The 15,961-nt window shown below is 38.6% G+C and overlaps 1 long non-coding RNA gene across 2 annotated transcripts in view; it reads left to right on the forward strand.

Annotated features, from left to right (window-relative positions):
- The window catches only part of LOC131507668 (uncharacterized), a 34,964-nt gene extending 24,325 nt beyond the window's left edge, over positions 1-10,639 (forward strand). For both annotated transcript variants that reach the window (XR_009259620.1, XR_009259619.1), the window contains one exon: positions 10,314-10,639. This is a non-coding gene — a long non-coding RNA (uncharacterized LOC131507668). The remainder of the gene's footprint in view (positions 1-10,313) is intronic.
- The last annotated feature ends 5,322 nt before the right edge of the window (positions 10,640-15,961 follow it).

Below are 15,961 nucleotides of genomic sequence, written 5' to 3' on the forward strand. Positions count from 1 at the left end.
TAGAACTTACTTTTAAAAATAAATAAATAAAATAATAAAGTATACAGTTTGATAAGTTTCTTAAAAATAAATAAAGTTATTCACACACATAATTATTAGAAATGAGCTGTGTTGGGACACCTGGGTGACTCAGTTGGTTAAGCGTTCGGCTTCAGCTCAGGTTGTGATCTCATGGCTAGTAAGTTCGAGCCCCACATTGGGCACTGTTCCAACAGCTCAGAGCCTGGAACCTGCTTCAGATTCTGGGTGCCTCCTTTTCTGCCCCTCCCCTGCTCACACTCTGTCTCTCTCTCTCAAAAATACATAAACATTAAAAAACAATTTTATTTTATTTTATTTTATTTTTATTTATTTATTTTTTTATTTATTTTTGGGACAGAGAGAGAGACAGAGCATGAACGGGGGAGGGGCAGAGAGAGAGGGAGACACAGAATCGGAAACAGGCTCCAGGCTCCGAGCCATCAGCCCAGAGCCTGACGCGGGGCTCGAACTCACAGACCGCGAGATCGTGACCTGGCTGAAGTCGGACGCTTAACCGACTGCACCACCCAGGCGCCCCTAAAAAACAATTTTAGAAATGAGATGTATATGCTAACTTTACAGCTAGGAAGACAAACTAATATAATCCATTGAATAAATGTATATTGAATGCCGATTATGTTCCAGGTACTACTGGAGGTGTTGGGATATAGCAGTGAGTAAAATAGAACAAAGCCCTACGCTCATAAAACTGACCTTCTCCTGGGGTTTACCATCCGTTAGGATGCCAGCCCTAATTGAGGACTCATCTGTCAGGCTCTGGTAACAAGAACTGGGAGACCACACCAGGAGTCATTAAAAAAGAACGCTATATCTGACTGGTGACTTCCACCAAGGCCGGGACTGTGCTGAATTTACCAACGTCACCACAGAGCATTCCTGTCCAATCAGACAGCCACCGGCCACGTGTGGCTATTGAGCGCTTGAACTGTGGCCAGTCCAAATTAAGATACGTATAAAGTATAAAATACACATTGGATTTGGAAGACCTAGTAGGAAAACAGGATGTAAAATATCTCAGTAATAATTTCATATTGATGGCATGTGGAAATAAAAATACTATAAATACATTAGGTTAAATAAAATACATTAAGATTAATTTCACATTTGTGTTTACTTTTAAAAGTGTGGCTACTAGAACGTTTTACTATTATACACGTGGCTCTCATATTCCTGTATGTCAGTGCTGGTAGAGTGTCTGTCCAGGCATGAGTCGATGTAACACCACAAACTTCTCAGCCAGTGCAGGTAGGAGACAACCCTGCCAAAAAGTCAAAATGTGCCATCTCCTACCTTCATCTCCTACCTTCTCTTCTTTTAGGTACTGCCTGATCCCTGAGTCTTCTGTCTGGAGTTCCTCCTTGCAGATACCTTCTTTGGAGCCATTTGCAGGCAGTTTCCAGGCTTCAAAACTGGCCCATCCTATCAGAACCCTTCTGCTCAGAGTTCCTTTCCTGCAAAGTAGTCTGCTTTCTCAGATGTTAATAGATTCTGATAGCTTAGGATATCATCCTTTAAGATGCATCCATTAAATGCATGTGCCCTTTAATAAAATGCCTTAGCTGAGAGAAGTCAATCTCCAGTAGTGGGCAATTTGTGCCCAATAAGAGAGTTGGAGCACCATTTCTTCATGGCATGGAAGCCACAGAAGCATGAAGACTATAATCCCACCTTGTCTACAGTTGTCCATTGAGATCAAGATCGGCCAGTTCCTCTTTACAAATCCTCTCTCCCTGGTGTTTGTACACCATTTCACAGTCTACAAAGTGCTTTCACAGATTTCCCAGTTTAGCCTCCAACCATTCCATGAAATAGATAAGGATGACCTCATAAGTTGCTTTATATAGAAGATTTTTAAAAATGAGGCCAGAAGGCAAAAGGTCTTCTAGCTGGTGAAGCCTGTGAAGGAGGAGGAGGAGTACCAGATACTCAGAGGGACGGGGAGAACAGTGGAAGAAAGTGACTAAGAATGTTCTAAAGATCTTAGCTAGGGGAGGTGGGGGTGGGGTGGGGGAGGGAAGGCTAGATTAGAACATCATGGTGGGGAATATACTGCGTCTCGGGGGGTGGTTTGTTTACAAATAATACTAAAGACATATTCTGATACAGAGGGGAGGAAAAGGGAAGTAACCATTAATGGAATAGGAAAAAAATACAGAAGAGACTCCAAATTAACAAAGGAGAAAATGAAACGTATATTAAGTTGTTGAAATGAGCAAAAATAGAGAAAAAGAAACAGAGGGAATCAAAATCTAAAATTAATGAATAAAGAATAAGGTAAGAACATTGGATGTGATGACCTGAATGTATCCATTAAAAAGCAGAAACTGGGGCACTTGGGTGGTTCAGTCGGTTAAGTGGTTAAGCAACTGACTCTTGATCTCAGCTCAGGTCATGATCTCACGGTTCCTGGGTTCAAGTCCCATGTCCGGCTCTGTGCTGACAGCTCAGATTCTGGAGCCTGCTTTGGATTCTGTGTCTCCCTCTTTCTCTGCCCCTCCCCCCACTCATGCTCTGTTTCTCTCTCTTTCTCTCTCTCAAAAATAAACATTAAACAAAAATTTTAAATGAGAAACTGCCAGATTTGGTTAAAAAAGCAAAAGTCAGCTGTATGATAATTACTAGGAACATGCCTACACAGAGTATCAAAGAAGGGATATACAGGGGCGCCTGGGTGGCTCAGTCGGTTGAGCATCTGGCTTCGGCTCAGGTCATGATCTCGTGGTCTGTGAGTTTGAGCCCCGCGTCGGGCTCTGTGCTGACAGCTCAGAGCCTGGAGCCTGCTTCCGATTCTGTGTCCCCCTCTCTCTCTGCCCCTCCCCCACTCATGCTCTGTCTCTCTCTGTCTCAGAAATAAATAAACATAAAAAAAAAAAGAAGGGATATACAAAGATAAAGTAGAGTTGGTGATATTAATAGTAGACAAATGAGGGGCGCCTGGGTGGCTCAGTCGGTTGAGTGTCCGACTTCGGCTCAGGTCATGATCTCACGGTTTGTGGGTTCGAGCCCCACATCGGGCTCTGTGCTGACAGCTCAGAGCCTGGAGCCTGTTTTGGATTCTGTGTCTCCCTCTCTCTCTGCCCCTCCCTCACTTGCACTCTGTCTCTCTCTGTCTCAAAAATAAATAAACATTAAAAAAAAAAATACTAGACAAATGAAATTAAGTTGAAAGCACCAAACAAGGTGAAGAACATCATGTAAGGATATAAAATTATGTAAATAAATTTACAAAATTTAAAATTTATATATAAAAATGAAAATAACGAAAGTTTATCAGACTTAACCATTATTAAAAAATTACATTAAAGGAACTAAGTCTTTTAAATCTAAAATCTAGTTCTTTGAAAAGACCAGTGAAATCAAAACCTCACCCTCCTCACACATACTGCAAGAAGCAGAAGAGGCAAAATGAGGAGTGAGAAGTAAGTCATATCCCCACGTATAGGAGAGACTAAAGGGATAGGTGAAAATTACTTCTTGCAATTCTATGTCAGCAATTTGAAAATTTAGAGGAAATGACTAATTTCCTCATTAAAAAAAAAAAAGCAAGTAAAATTGACCCCCAAAAGAAATAGAAAATGTGAACAGATCAATCACTAGAACAGAAATTGAACAGGTGATGAAAAACATCTTCTGTCAAAAACAAAACAAAAGCCACCAAAACTATAAGGATAGCTTCCCAGTTAAGTTTATCTGACTTTCAAAGAAGAGATAATTACAAGGTTATTTACCATGCCAGATGATATTCTTCTAATTCATTGTATAAAACAGCAAACTTTAATACCAAAACCTGGAAAATATAACAACATAAAGGAAAGTATAGAACAATCTCACTTATGAATAAAAGCGCAAAAATTCAGAATAAAATATTAGCAAACAAAATCCATGTAACAAAAGGATAATATATTATGACCAAACAGGATTTATTTCAGAAATACAAGAATGGTTCATTATTATATAATCTGTTACATAATCAAATGCATCAATAAAAGAGAAAAATATAGGCATTTCAATAAATGCTAAAAACTTATTTGATGGAATTCAGCAGCCATTCCTGCTAAAATCTCTTAGAAAAATAAGAATAGAAGGAAACTATTTAAATATCCTTAAGATTCGCAAAACTGAGCAAATATGCAGTGGCAAATCAAAAAAAAATCATTTCCCTAAAAAATAGGATAGCTACCAGCACCAATATTATTTACATCACCTTATAAGTTTTGGGAGACAGAGAGATTAAAATAGCTGTCATTTACCTAGGAAAGAAAATTTAAAGGCCCCCCATTTTACACTAATATAAAATAAATTCAAGAAAGATTAAAAACTTAAATGTAAAAATGTAACTGAAAAAAGATATCACACAAAGAAATCTAGGTTCCTATATGCTCTGTCTAAAGGCTGAGGAGATATCCTTTTCTAACCAAGGCTGAAAAACTCTGAAATTCTAAAAGGAAAGATAGATACAGTTGACTATGTAACAGTGACGGTCTTTGCAGGACAGAAGATATAAATAACCCGATAAGCAAACAAAAGACTTGGAATCATTCTTTTATTCTTTAGGGTTTTTTTCCCTAGATGCATTATTTACACAATCCGGCAGAAAAGAGGCTACTTTCTCTCTGGGAAACAAATGTGGTCAGAGCTAGAGAATCTCTGAGGAAAAACAACCCACCCACACATAGAATTTCATGACTGTTGAAAGCCCACCCATTCACACTAGGTGTGGTCCACGTACCCTAAATTAAGAATCCCTCAACAACGGGTGCCTGGATGGCTCAGGTGATTGAACATCCAACTTTGGCTGTCATAATCTTGCAGTTCGTGAGTTCAAGCCCCGCATCAGGTTTGTTGCTGTCACCCTGTCGGCACGGAGCCCACTTCGGGTCCTGTAAAGAAACCGGCATGCTGCTTTCCATGGCAGCTATACCATTTTACATTTCCATCAACAGAGCACAAGGTTCTAACTTTGCCATATCCTTGCCCACACTTGTTATTTTATGCTTGTTTTTTTTTTTTTTATAGTAACCACCCTAATAAATGTGAGGTGATATTTCATTATGGTTTTAATTTGCATTTAAAATTTTTTTTTATTTTATGGGAATGCAAGCTGGTGCAGCCACTCTGGAAAACAGTATGGAGGTTCCTCAAAAAACTAAAAATAGAACTACCCTACGACCCAGAAATTGCACTACTAGGCATTTATCCAAGGGATACAGGTGTGCTGTTTCCAAGGGACACGTGCACCCCATGTTTATAGCAACACTATCCACAATAGCCAAAGTATGGAAAGAGCCCAAATGTCCATCGCTGGGTGAATGGATAAAGAAGATGTGGTATGTATATACAATGGAATATTACTCGGCAATCAAAAAGAATGAAATCTTGCCATTTGCAACTACATGATGGAAGTGGAGGGTATTATGCTAAGTGAAATTAGTCAGTTAGAGAAAGACAAAAGTCATATGACTTCACTCATATGAGGACTTTAAGAGACAAAACAAATGAACATAAGGGAAGGGAAACAAAAATAATATAAAAACAGGGAGGGGGACAAAACAGAAGAGACTCACAAATACGGAGAACAAACTGAGGGTTACGGGAGGGGTTGTGGGAAGGGGGATGGGCCAAATGGGAAAGGGGGAAAGGGGCACTAAGGAGTCTACTCTTGAAATCATTGTTGCACTATATGCTAACTAACTTGGATGTAAATTAAAAAAAATTAAATTAAAAAAAAACTATGTTAAAAATAAAAAAAAATTAAAAATGGAATGACCATATGATCCAGCAATTCCACTTCAGGATATATACCAAAAGGATTGAAAAGGGATATTTGTTATTCACGATAGCCAAGAGGGGAAGCAGCCCAAGAGTCCCTCAACGGATGAATGGATAAATAAAATGTGGTGTATGTATACAATGCAATATCATTTAGCTTAAGGCAGGAAACTCTGAGACACGCTGCAGTATGGATAAGCCCTGAAGACAGTCTGCCAGGTGAAATGTTATCAGTCACAAAAAGACAAATGCTCATATGATGGGGCGCCTGGCTTGCTTAGTCAGTTGAGCATCTGACTCTTGATCTCAGCTCAGGTCTTGGTCTCGGGGTCATGAGTTCAAGCCCCGCATTGGGCTCTGCACTGGGTGTGAAGCCTACTTAAAATTAAACATAAAAATAAGTAAATAGATAGGTAGTAGATGATAGATAGATAGATAGATAGGTAATAAAAAGACACATGCTCATATGTGTATCTACATTAGTCAAATTCATAGAAATAGAAAGTAGAATGGTGGTTTCCAAGAACCGAGGCGAAGGGGAAATAGGGAGTAGTTGTTTAATGGGTATAGAGGTTCAGTGTCGCAAGATGATAAAGATCTGGAGATTGGTTGCACAACAGTGTGGATTTACTTAACACCACTGAACTGTACACTTAAAAATAGTTAAGACTGTAAATTTTATGTTCCATGTATTTTACAATTCCCCAAAAAATTCCTGCCTCACACATTTTCTACATATTCATAATTTTAACTATTATAAGCATATGCAAATGACCCCCAATCTATAACTTCAACATAAGTTTCTCCCCTGACATAATGATTTATATCTCTGATTTCCTGCTGGGCTTCTCTTGCTGGATTGTATTCCACTGGCTTTTCAAACTCAGCATGTCCCAGAGTGATTTTAGCCACAAACCTGCTCATCCTCCTATTTCCTATTCCATCCCTGTGGATGAATGAATAAATGGATGAATGCACCTTGCATCTTTTTCATAGGAACCTAACAATCTGCTATCAAGATAATGGGTCATTTGAATAATGTTTTTTTGTATTGGTTTTATTGGCATATAATTCACCTACCATACAATTTACCCATTTAAAGGATACAATTCATGGCTTTTAGTTTATTCACGAAGTTGTGCAATCTTTACCATAATCAACTTTGGAATATTTTCATCACTTCCCTCTAAAAAACACTATTTTTTTACCTATTACCCCCACAGTCTTTCCATCTCCTCTAGCTTTAAGCAACCACAAATCTACTTTATGTCTCTTAGATTTGCCTATTATGGACATTTCGCCTAAATGGAATCCCATGGTATGTGATCTCTTGTGACGATCTTCTTTCACCTAGCATGATGTCTTCAGGGTTCATCCATGCTGTAGCATATATCATCAGTACTTTATTCCTTTTTCTGGACAAATAATATTGCATTGTATGGATAAATCACACTTTGTCCATTCATCAGTCTGTGGGTAGTTGGGGTGTTTCTGTTTTTAAGTTATTACGAAAAATGCTGCCATGAACATTCATATATGTTTTTGTGTGGACATACATTTTCATTTCTCTGCAGTGTATACCTAAAAGTGAGTGAATTGAAGGTTCAAATGGTAACTATACGTTTAACTTTTTCAGGAGCTGCCAGACTGTTTTCCACGGTGGCTGCACCAATCCTACATTCCCACCAGCAGTGTATGGTTCCACTTTCTCTACATCCTCATCAACACTTCTTATTTTCTGGTTTTGCTTGTTTTTGTTTATTTTTAGTCCAGCCATTCTAGTGGGTGTAAAGTGGTATCTCACTGTGATTTTAATTTGCATTTCCCTGATGATTAGTGATGTTGAGCACCTTTTCATGTGGTCATTAGCCATCTGTGTATCTTCTTTGGAAAAACATCCATTTGGAGAATGTCCAGATCCTGTACCCATTTAAAATTTTTTTCTTGTTATTAAGTTCTTTATATATTCCAGATACAAGTCCCTTATCAGATAAATGATTTGAAAATATTTTCTTCTATTCTATGTGTTGTGTTTTCACTCCCTTGGTAGTGTCCTTTGCATCACTAAATGTTTTGCTTTTGACGATGTATATTTAGATTTTTGATGAAGTCTATCTCTTTTTTCTTTTGTTGCTTGTGCTTTTGGTGTCATACCTAAGAAATTTACCTAATCCAAGGTCACACATATTTACTACTCTTTTTTCTTCTATGGGTTTTGTAGTTTACGCTCTTACGTTTAGGACTTTGATCCATTTGTGTTGATTATTACATATGTTTTGAGGTAGGAGTCCAGTTTCATTCTTTTGAATGTGGACACCCAGTTGTCCCAGTACTATTTGTTTAAAAACACTGTCCTTTCTACACAACCAGTGGAATTGTTGCCTTTTGCAAGTTTGAAATCATGGCAGGTCCAGAAACTGATGCCCAACTCCATCTCACTGGTATCAAAAAATATTTCAACTCTTATACTTCAAGTTAAGGTCGAACACCAGATGTGAAAGCAACAGAAATGGATCTTAAACTGTGCCTCACCTGTTAAATTCCCATGCCTGGAGAAGCTAATGACAACTCATAATGCGATACTCAATTTGTACAATATATTATGAATCTGGAAAAAAAAAATAAAAACACTGTCCTTTCTGGTCTAGTTAACCTTATCAAAACCCAATTGAACATAGAAATAGGAGTCTATTTCTGGATTCTTTCATTCTATGCCATTGATCTACACATACATCTTATGCCAGTACCACACTATCTTCAATACTGTTGCTTGGTAGTCAGTTTCGAAATTGAGAAATGTGAGTCCTCCAATTTTATTTATTGTTCTTTCAAGATTGTTTTAGCTGTTGTTGGTACCCTGAGTTTACATGTGAATTTTAGGATAAACGTCAATTTCTACCAAGAAAGCAGATGGGATTTTTAATAGAATTGTGTTGCATCTATTGAACTAATATGATTTTTATTTATGAGTTGTGGCTTTCAGACCAAATTTTAGTTCTGTTACTTTTTTCAGGGAAATTCATTGGTTTTCCAATTAATTGAAGGCAAGCAAGTACACAGAGTAATACTAAAAGGCAAAATACAATTTTTAAAGTTTATATTTTGCTGCAAATTTAAATGAAATCAACACTTTTACACTTAACTAGAAAATTACTTATGAAATAAGCAGTTTCTCAATGGTTTGGTTTGTCAGGAACCTTGTAGCTACCTGGTAACTTGTTTGCTTATGATTCTGGACAGTTATACCTAGAATTCAGATTGCCCCAGATTAAATGTCAAGGTTTGTATCAAGTACAACTTTTAATAGTTTCTTCAACTTTTCAAGTTAGGCAAAATATTATTTTCAAAGAACAAGGCCCCAGTTTACATCAGTACCTTAAAAAAATAAAGCTTTATTTGCACGTGTGATAATTATCGTGAAAGCATTTTTTTGGGTACGAGCTAACTTTCCAGATTTGTGCTTTGCTTTAGAATAAAGCACAATACTCTCCTTGTCTACCTAAGCAGTGTGTCCTTGAAAACTATTAAAATCATTTACACATTCTTTGCAGCATTATGTACTCATATAAATATAAAGGTCATTCAGCTAGCAGCACTAACGGTATCGATCATTTATAAAAGTATTTAGACATTATGCTTTTACATCACTATTTCTTTTGACTAGTATATTGTAGTGTCTCTTTTTAAACCAGGAATATGTATGAAATTATGTTTCCTTATCCATTAATTGAGATTTTTGAACTTACTTTGATGCAAAAAAAAAAAAAAAAAAAGAAGAAGAAATGACTGCCTAAGTTTAAGACTTAAAAGTCCCTCTCACTAACATTTGTGGTGGTATTTTCATTGTATGAAGGTAGTGACTTAATTGATGTTGTTGTTCTTAATGCTGCTATTATTTCTGGCAATAATAACAGTTTTCTTGACCACACTTTGTTTCATTTCTCCTAATAGGATAAATTTTTAAAAACGAACAACATGGGTGCATGGGTGGCTCAGTCGGTTAAGCATCAGACTCTTGACTTTGGCTCAGGTCATGATCTCACAGTTCATGAGTTCTGGCCCCACATCGAGCTCTGCACTGACAGTGCCGAACCTGCTTGGGATTCTCCGTCTCCCCCTCTCTCTGCCCCTCTCCCACACCCTCTCTATCTCTCTCTCAAAAATTAATAAGCATTTAAAAATTGTTTTTAAACGAATATTGAAGATGACTCCCGATCGTAATCCTCAGGACTTTTCCTTTTTGCCTAATCTTAATCATCTCAAAGCTAGGCTTTTCTAGAACCTCATCTGTTGACCTCTAATTATAGGTTCATCAAAAGAGTATTTGACTGGGGTACAAAGAGCTTTTAACCGAGATGTTTTCCCCTCAGTTAAAGGAGCCAAAAGCAGGATAATTGAAGGGGTTAATCTGTAAGAGAAGCATCCTATTTTTCCTAAAATTTTCTGGATACTTTGAAGTAAGTTATCTGAATAATTGTCTTTGTGTGACATGTCTCTTTCAGAAAGGGATCTACTCTGAGTGTGCCTTCTAATGCTCAGAAACACCAACACACACCTGGAACCCACAGCAACGGATCACTGGAAGACAAAATGCACAAGAATAATATTTCGCCCGGCAACGAGGACTGAGATTTGCAAATAAAATGGCTGGAGGAGAAAGAGCATCCCCGTCACCTGGAAATTGTTTTATTAGGCAGCAGCTGGGTTTTCAACTCTGTTAGTTGGATTTTTGTTTGTTTTCAAACTTTTCAGGGGTTGTTAGCCTGAGGTCCATTGGTCGCGTTCAACGTGATTCTGGATGAAAAAATTAAAGTTTTGTTTTCACTAACCTCTACACAAAAGGCAGCATTTCCTTCAATAATGAGTGTGGGCAGTACATCATGCTAGTATTAGTACCTGTGACCTTTTCATTAAAAGAAATCACAGAGTTTTTCATAGCCCACTATGACTGCTGCACATCTTGCAAATATTGTTTAAGCTACTTCAAATGTATGTAGTCATTAAGTGGCTCAGTCGGTTAAGCGTCCAACTCTTGCTTTCAGTTCAGGTCATCATCTCACGGTTTCGTGGGTCCGAGCCCCGCATTGGGCTCTGCACTGGCAGCATGGAGCCTGCTTGGGATTCTCTGTCTCCCTCTTGCTCTCTATTCTTTCCCCACTCTGTCTCTCTCAAAATAAATAAACTTTAAAAAAGTAAACAAACAAACAAAAAAAGACATCACTCTTGAACAAGTAAAGACATTGGTGGTGCAAAAATAAAAAATAAAAAAAAAAGAAGCCAGCAAGTGTAGGCTTAGGTGAAGTGGGACTTGAAATGTGTTCTGAAGAGGGGGCTGCCCATATATGGTCATTGAACATTCCCCATCTCTTTGCTCCCTGTGTTTGGCTGGAACTATGCCAGTTTCAGTATCCATTAGCATGCCAGGTCCTGGTTAGCTCCAGGTCTGCCTAAACTAGATTCGAACTACAAGGGTGGCCCTTGGCCAGCCCTGGATCATCTCAATTTCGGATTTTCACTTTTGAGTAAGTCTTGGTGTTGTTGGACAAGTTAGGACATGCTGACTGGGCCCCCGACTCCCCAAAGGCCACTCTGCATTTATCCCTTCAGTGGCCACTAAATGTTTTGGGAAAAGTATAAAAATAGTGGCCACCCAAACCATAAATCAGAAGTGGAAAAAACATACTGATAGGGGTGCCTGGGTGGCACAGTGGGTTAAGCATCTGACTTCAGCCCAGGTCATGATCTCACAATCCTTGAGTTCGAGCCCCGCATCGTGCTCTGTGCTGACAGCTCAGAGCCTGGAGCCTGCTTCGGATTCTGTCTCCCTCTCTCTCTGCCCCTCCCCTACTCATGCTCTGTCTCTTCTCTCTCTCTCTCAAAAATAAATAAACATTAAAAAAAATTTTTTTAATTAAAAAAAACCCCACACACTGATAAAGGCATGAGTTTTATGAACAATGTCATGCCAGCGAGACCAGGAGATGGGAACCAAAAAAGTGGAAAGACAAAATGATAACTTATTCAAGGAGAAGTCTACCGTCTAACCCAGTGGCCTACTTAAATCATTACATTTTAATTATAGCTGCTTCTTGCACAAATAAAGTGACATTGCCAGTAAAAACGTTCAGCTTACTGTGCATTAATTACCTCCAGGTCCATCTGGTATTTCTAGTTTTTTATGTTTGTATTGTGAGAGTGAAGAGGAAAAAAAATGTTCCCTTCTTTTCGCTCACTTTAAACAAATAGTGTGTGTGGCTAACAGGGTTTGCTCTACAGCGGGAGCTGCCTTTCCGATTAATGGTTTCTTTAAATTTGTGATGGGTGAAGGAGGACTCTTAAAAATAGAAGCCCCAGGTTTTAACCTCGATACTTCCTCTGTTTCACCTGGTTATGTTCCTGTACATGACCCTGTCTTTTGCCATTCTCAGATTTTCTCGGCCTATTTGACATAGAAATTGGGGGGAGAAATAAAAGAGGTGGGGGAAAGACAAAGTTGATGTGAAGTTCTTTGAGTGTAGTAAAAAGTTGAGCAGACATATTGTGGCAAAATGTCTTTTAAATTTCTACTACAGAGATACCTCATCTTATTGCCCTCTGCTTTATTGTACTTCACAGACGTGTGTTTTTCCAAGTTGAAGGTCTGTGGCCCCCTGCAGCGAGCAAGTCTAGCGGCACCATTTTGTCAACATCATTTGTTCACTTTGTGTCTCTGCGTCACATTTCGAACTTTTTCACTCTTAGCGTAATCATCACGGTGATCTGTGATCAGCCACCTTTGCTATTGCTATTGTAATTGTTTGGGGGCACCATGAACAGCACCTGTGTAAGACAGTGAACTTAATCCATAGAGGCTGTGTGTGTTCTGACTGGTCTGCCACCTGGCCACTCCCTGGTCTCTCGCCCTCTCCTGGGGCTTCCCTAGTTCCTGAGACACGACAGTATTGAAATTGGGCCAATGAATAACCCAACAATGGCCTCTAAGTGTGCAAGTGAAAGGAAGAGTTGCACGTCTCTCACTTTAAATCAAAAGCTAGAAATATGATTCAGTTTAGGAAGGCTTGTTGAAAGCCAAGACAGGCCAAAAGCCAGACCTCTTGTGCCAACAGTTAGTCAAGTTGTGAATGCAGAGGAAAAGTTCTTGAAGGAAAATGACTGCTACTCCAGTGAACACGTGAATGAGAAGAAAGTGAAATAGCCTCATTGCTAATACGGAGCAAATATTAGTGGTCTGGATAGAAGATCAAAGTAGCCACAACCTTCCCCTAAACCAGAGCAAGGCTCTAACTCTCCTCAAGTCTATGAAGGCTGAGAGAGGTGAGGAAGCCGCAGAAGCAAATCTGAAGCTAGCACAGTTTTGTTCATGAGATTTACAGAAAGAAGCCATAGAGAAAAGGGTAAGGTGAGGCAGCAGGTGCTGAGGAAGAAGCTCCAGCAAGTTCTCCAGGGGATCTAGCTCAGGTAAGGAATGAAGGTGGCTGCACCAAACAATAGATTTTCAATGTGGACCGAACAGCCTTCTATTGGAAGAAGATGCCATCTAGGACTTTCATGGCTAGAGAGGAGAAGTCAATGCTTGGCTTCAAAGCTTCAAAGGGCAGGCTGACTCTCTCATTAGGGGCTAATACAGCTGGTGACTGGAAGCGGAAGCCAGTGGTCACTTACCATTCTGAAAATCCGAGGGCCCTTAAGAAGTATGCTGCATCTACTCTGTGCTCTATAAATGGAACAACAAAGTCTAGATGACAGAACATCATTTATAGCACGGTTTACTGAATATTTTAAGCCCACCGTTGAGGCTAACTGCTCAGAAAAAAAGATTCCTTTCAAAATATGACTGCTCACTGACAGTGTACCTGGTCAGCCGAGAGCTCTGAGGGAGATGTACAAGATTAATGTTGTTTTCATGCTTGCTAACACAACAAGCATTCTGCAGCCCATGGATCAAGGAGCCATTTTGGCTTTCAAGTCTCGTTATTCAAAATATATTTTGTAAGGCTATAGCTGCCATAGATAGTGAGTCCTCTGATGGATCTGGGTAAAGTGAATTTCAAAACCTTCTGGAAAGGATTCACCATTCTAGGTGCCTTAAAGAACATTTGCGATTCACGGGAGGAGTCAAAGTACCATCATGAACAGGAGTTTGGAAGAAGTTGACTCCAACCCTCATGGATGACTTTGAGGGATTTAAGACTTCAGGGGAGGAAGTGACCGCAGATGCGGTAGAAAAAGCAAAAGAACTAGAATGAGAAGTGGAGCCTGAAGATGTGATTAAATTATTACAATCTCATGATAAAACTAACAATGAGGAGTTGCTCCTTATGGATGAGCAAAGAAACTGATTCCTTATGTTTCAAAGCACGTTATAATAAAGAATGAACTAATAAGGTGACTTACCAGTTGTTTTTTTTTTTCATTTTGTCGATTGTCATATAAAAAGCATGATGCTAGTGGACTATAGCTAACTTTTGTCAATGTGGAGAACCTTATATTGTACATTCCTCTGAAAGAAGATATAAGAGAATTTGTATACACTACAATATACTCAGAGCTTAGAATAGTGTCTGGTACATAGTAAACCCTCAATAAATATTGAATGACGTAAGAGAAGAGCTCAGTAAGCAAATCTTCAAAGTAACGATATGTTTAATTATATAGAGATTATACATGAATTATCCATTAATGGAGAAGATTAAAGCAGATGTTTCCTTTATTTTCTTAACGTTTATTTATTTATTTTGAGAGAGAGAAAAGAGAGCACATGCACAAGCAGCGGAGGGGTGGAGAGAGAGAGAGAGAGAGGGAGAGAGAGAATCTCAAGCAGGGTCTGCACTGACAGTGGGAGCTGGATCTCACAAACAGCAAGGAGCCAATGAGCCTGGATCTCACAGTTCTTGAGATCATGACCTGAGCTGAAATCAAGAGTTGGATGCTTAACCAATGAAGCCACCCAGGTGCCCCCAGATGTGTCCTTTAAGTTTACTAATTCCAGATTGGGAGAACAAATACTATAATTAAAATTTTTAGCCTATTTCTCTTCCTGCCCCCTTGTTCTTTAGTGTAATACTTAGTGCAACATTTAATAAGAATATACCATTTTTTGGCACAGGGAAGGAAACATTACTAATAGAAGGAGTGCATTGTGTTTTTGCCATTATAGATAAAGCATGTGGAGTAATAATGGCAAGCATTCTGACTTTGCTTTTATTAAGAATATTTCAGGGTGGGAGGGAGGGCAGGGTGGGTGATGGGTATTGAGGAGGGCACCTTTTGGGATGAGCACTGGGTGTTGTAAGGAAACCAATTTGACAGTAAATTTCATATATTAAAAAAATAAATAAATAAATAAAAAAATAAAAAAAAAAAATAAAAAAAAAAAGAATATTTCAGAGTACCTCTGGCTAATGATCTTAAAATGCCCCTTCCTCACATATAATTAAATTACTCTCTAGTGGCTTTCATTATTTTTATTTCTTTATGATAAGATACAGTCCATTAAGCTGAGTAAAGATAAAAAAATATATAGCATAGTCCCTAGTTCTTCTATATTCTTAAATGAGTTTCTTCGTTTCTACAGGTGTTGATGCATGTTCTGGATGAAGGGTTGGCAAACCATGAACCATAAGCCAAATCCAGCCTACCATGCATTTTTATATAGCCCATGAGCTAACAGTAGTTTTTATATTTACACGTAGTTGAAGAAAACCAAAAGAAGAATACTTCATGGCATAAAAAATTATGTATAAAATTTACATTTCAGAGTCCACAAACAAGCTTTTATTGGAACATAGCCAGACTAATTTGTTTATGTATGTTCTAGAGCTGCCTTCATGCTGCAATAGCAGACTTGAGTAGTTGTGACAGAGACCATATGGCCCTCAAAGTCTAAAATACTAACTAGCCTTTTACAGAAAAAGTTTGCTGACCCCTGCTTTCGGTTGTTTAATGGATAAAGAACTTCATTAAACTATATGAAGTGAAAATACATGTAGACTTTTTAAAAATGTTTATTTATTTTTGAGAAAGAGAGAGAGAGAGAGCAGAGGAGGGGCAGAAAGAGAGGGAGACACACAATCCGAAGAAGGCTGCAGGCTCTGAGCTGTCAGCACAGAGCCCGACGCGGGGCTCCAACTCACGAACCATGAGATCATGA

The sequence above is a fragment of the Neofelis nebulosa genome, chromosome 3, assembly GCF_028018385.1.
Source record: "Neofelis nebulosa isolate mNeoNeb1 chromosome 3, mNeoNeb1.pri, whole genome shotgun sequence".
In the NCBI taxonomy this organism is placed as follows: Eukaryota; Metazoa; Chordata; class Mammalia; order Carnivora; family Felidae; genus Neofelis; species Neofelis nebulosa.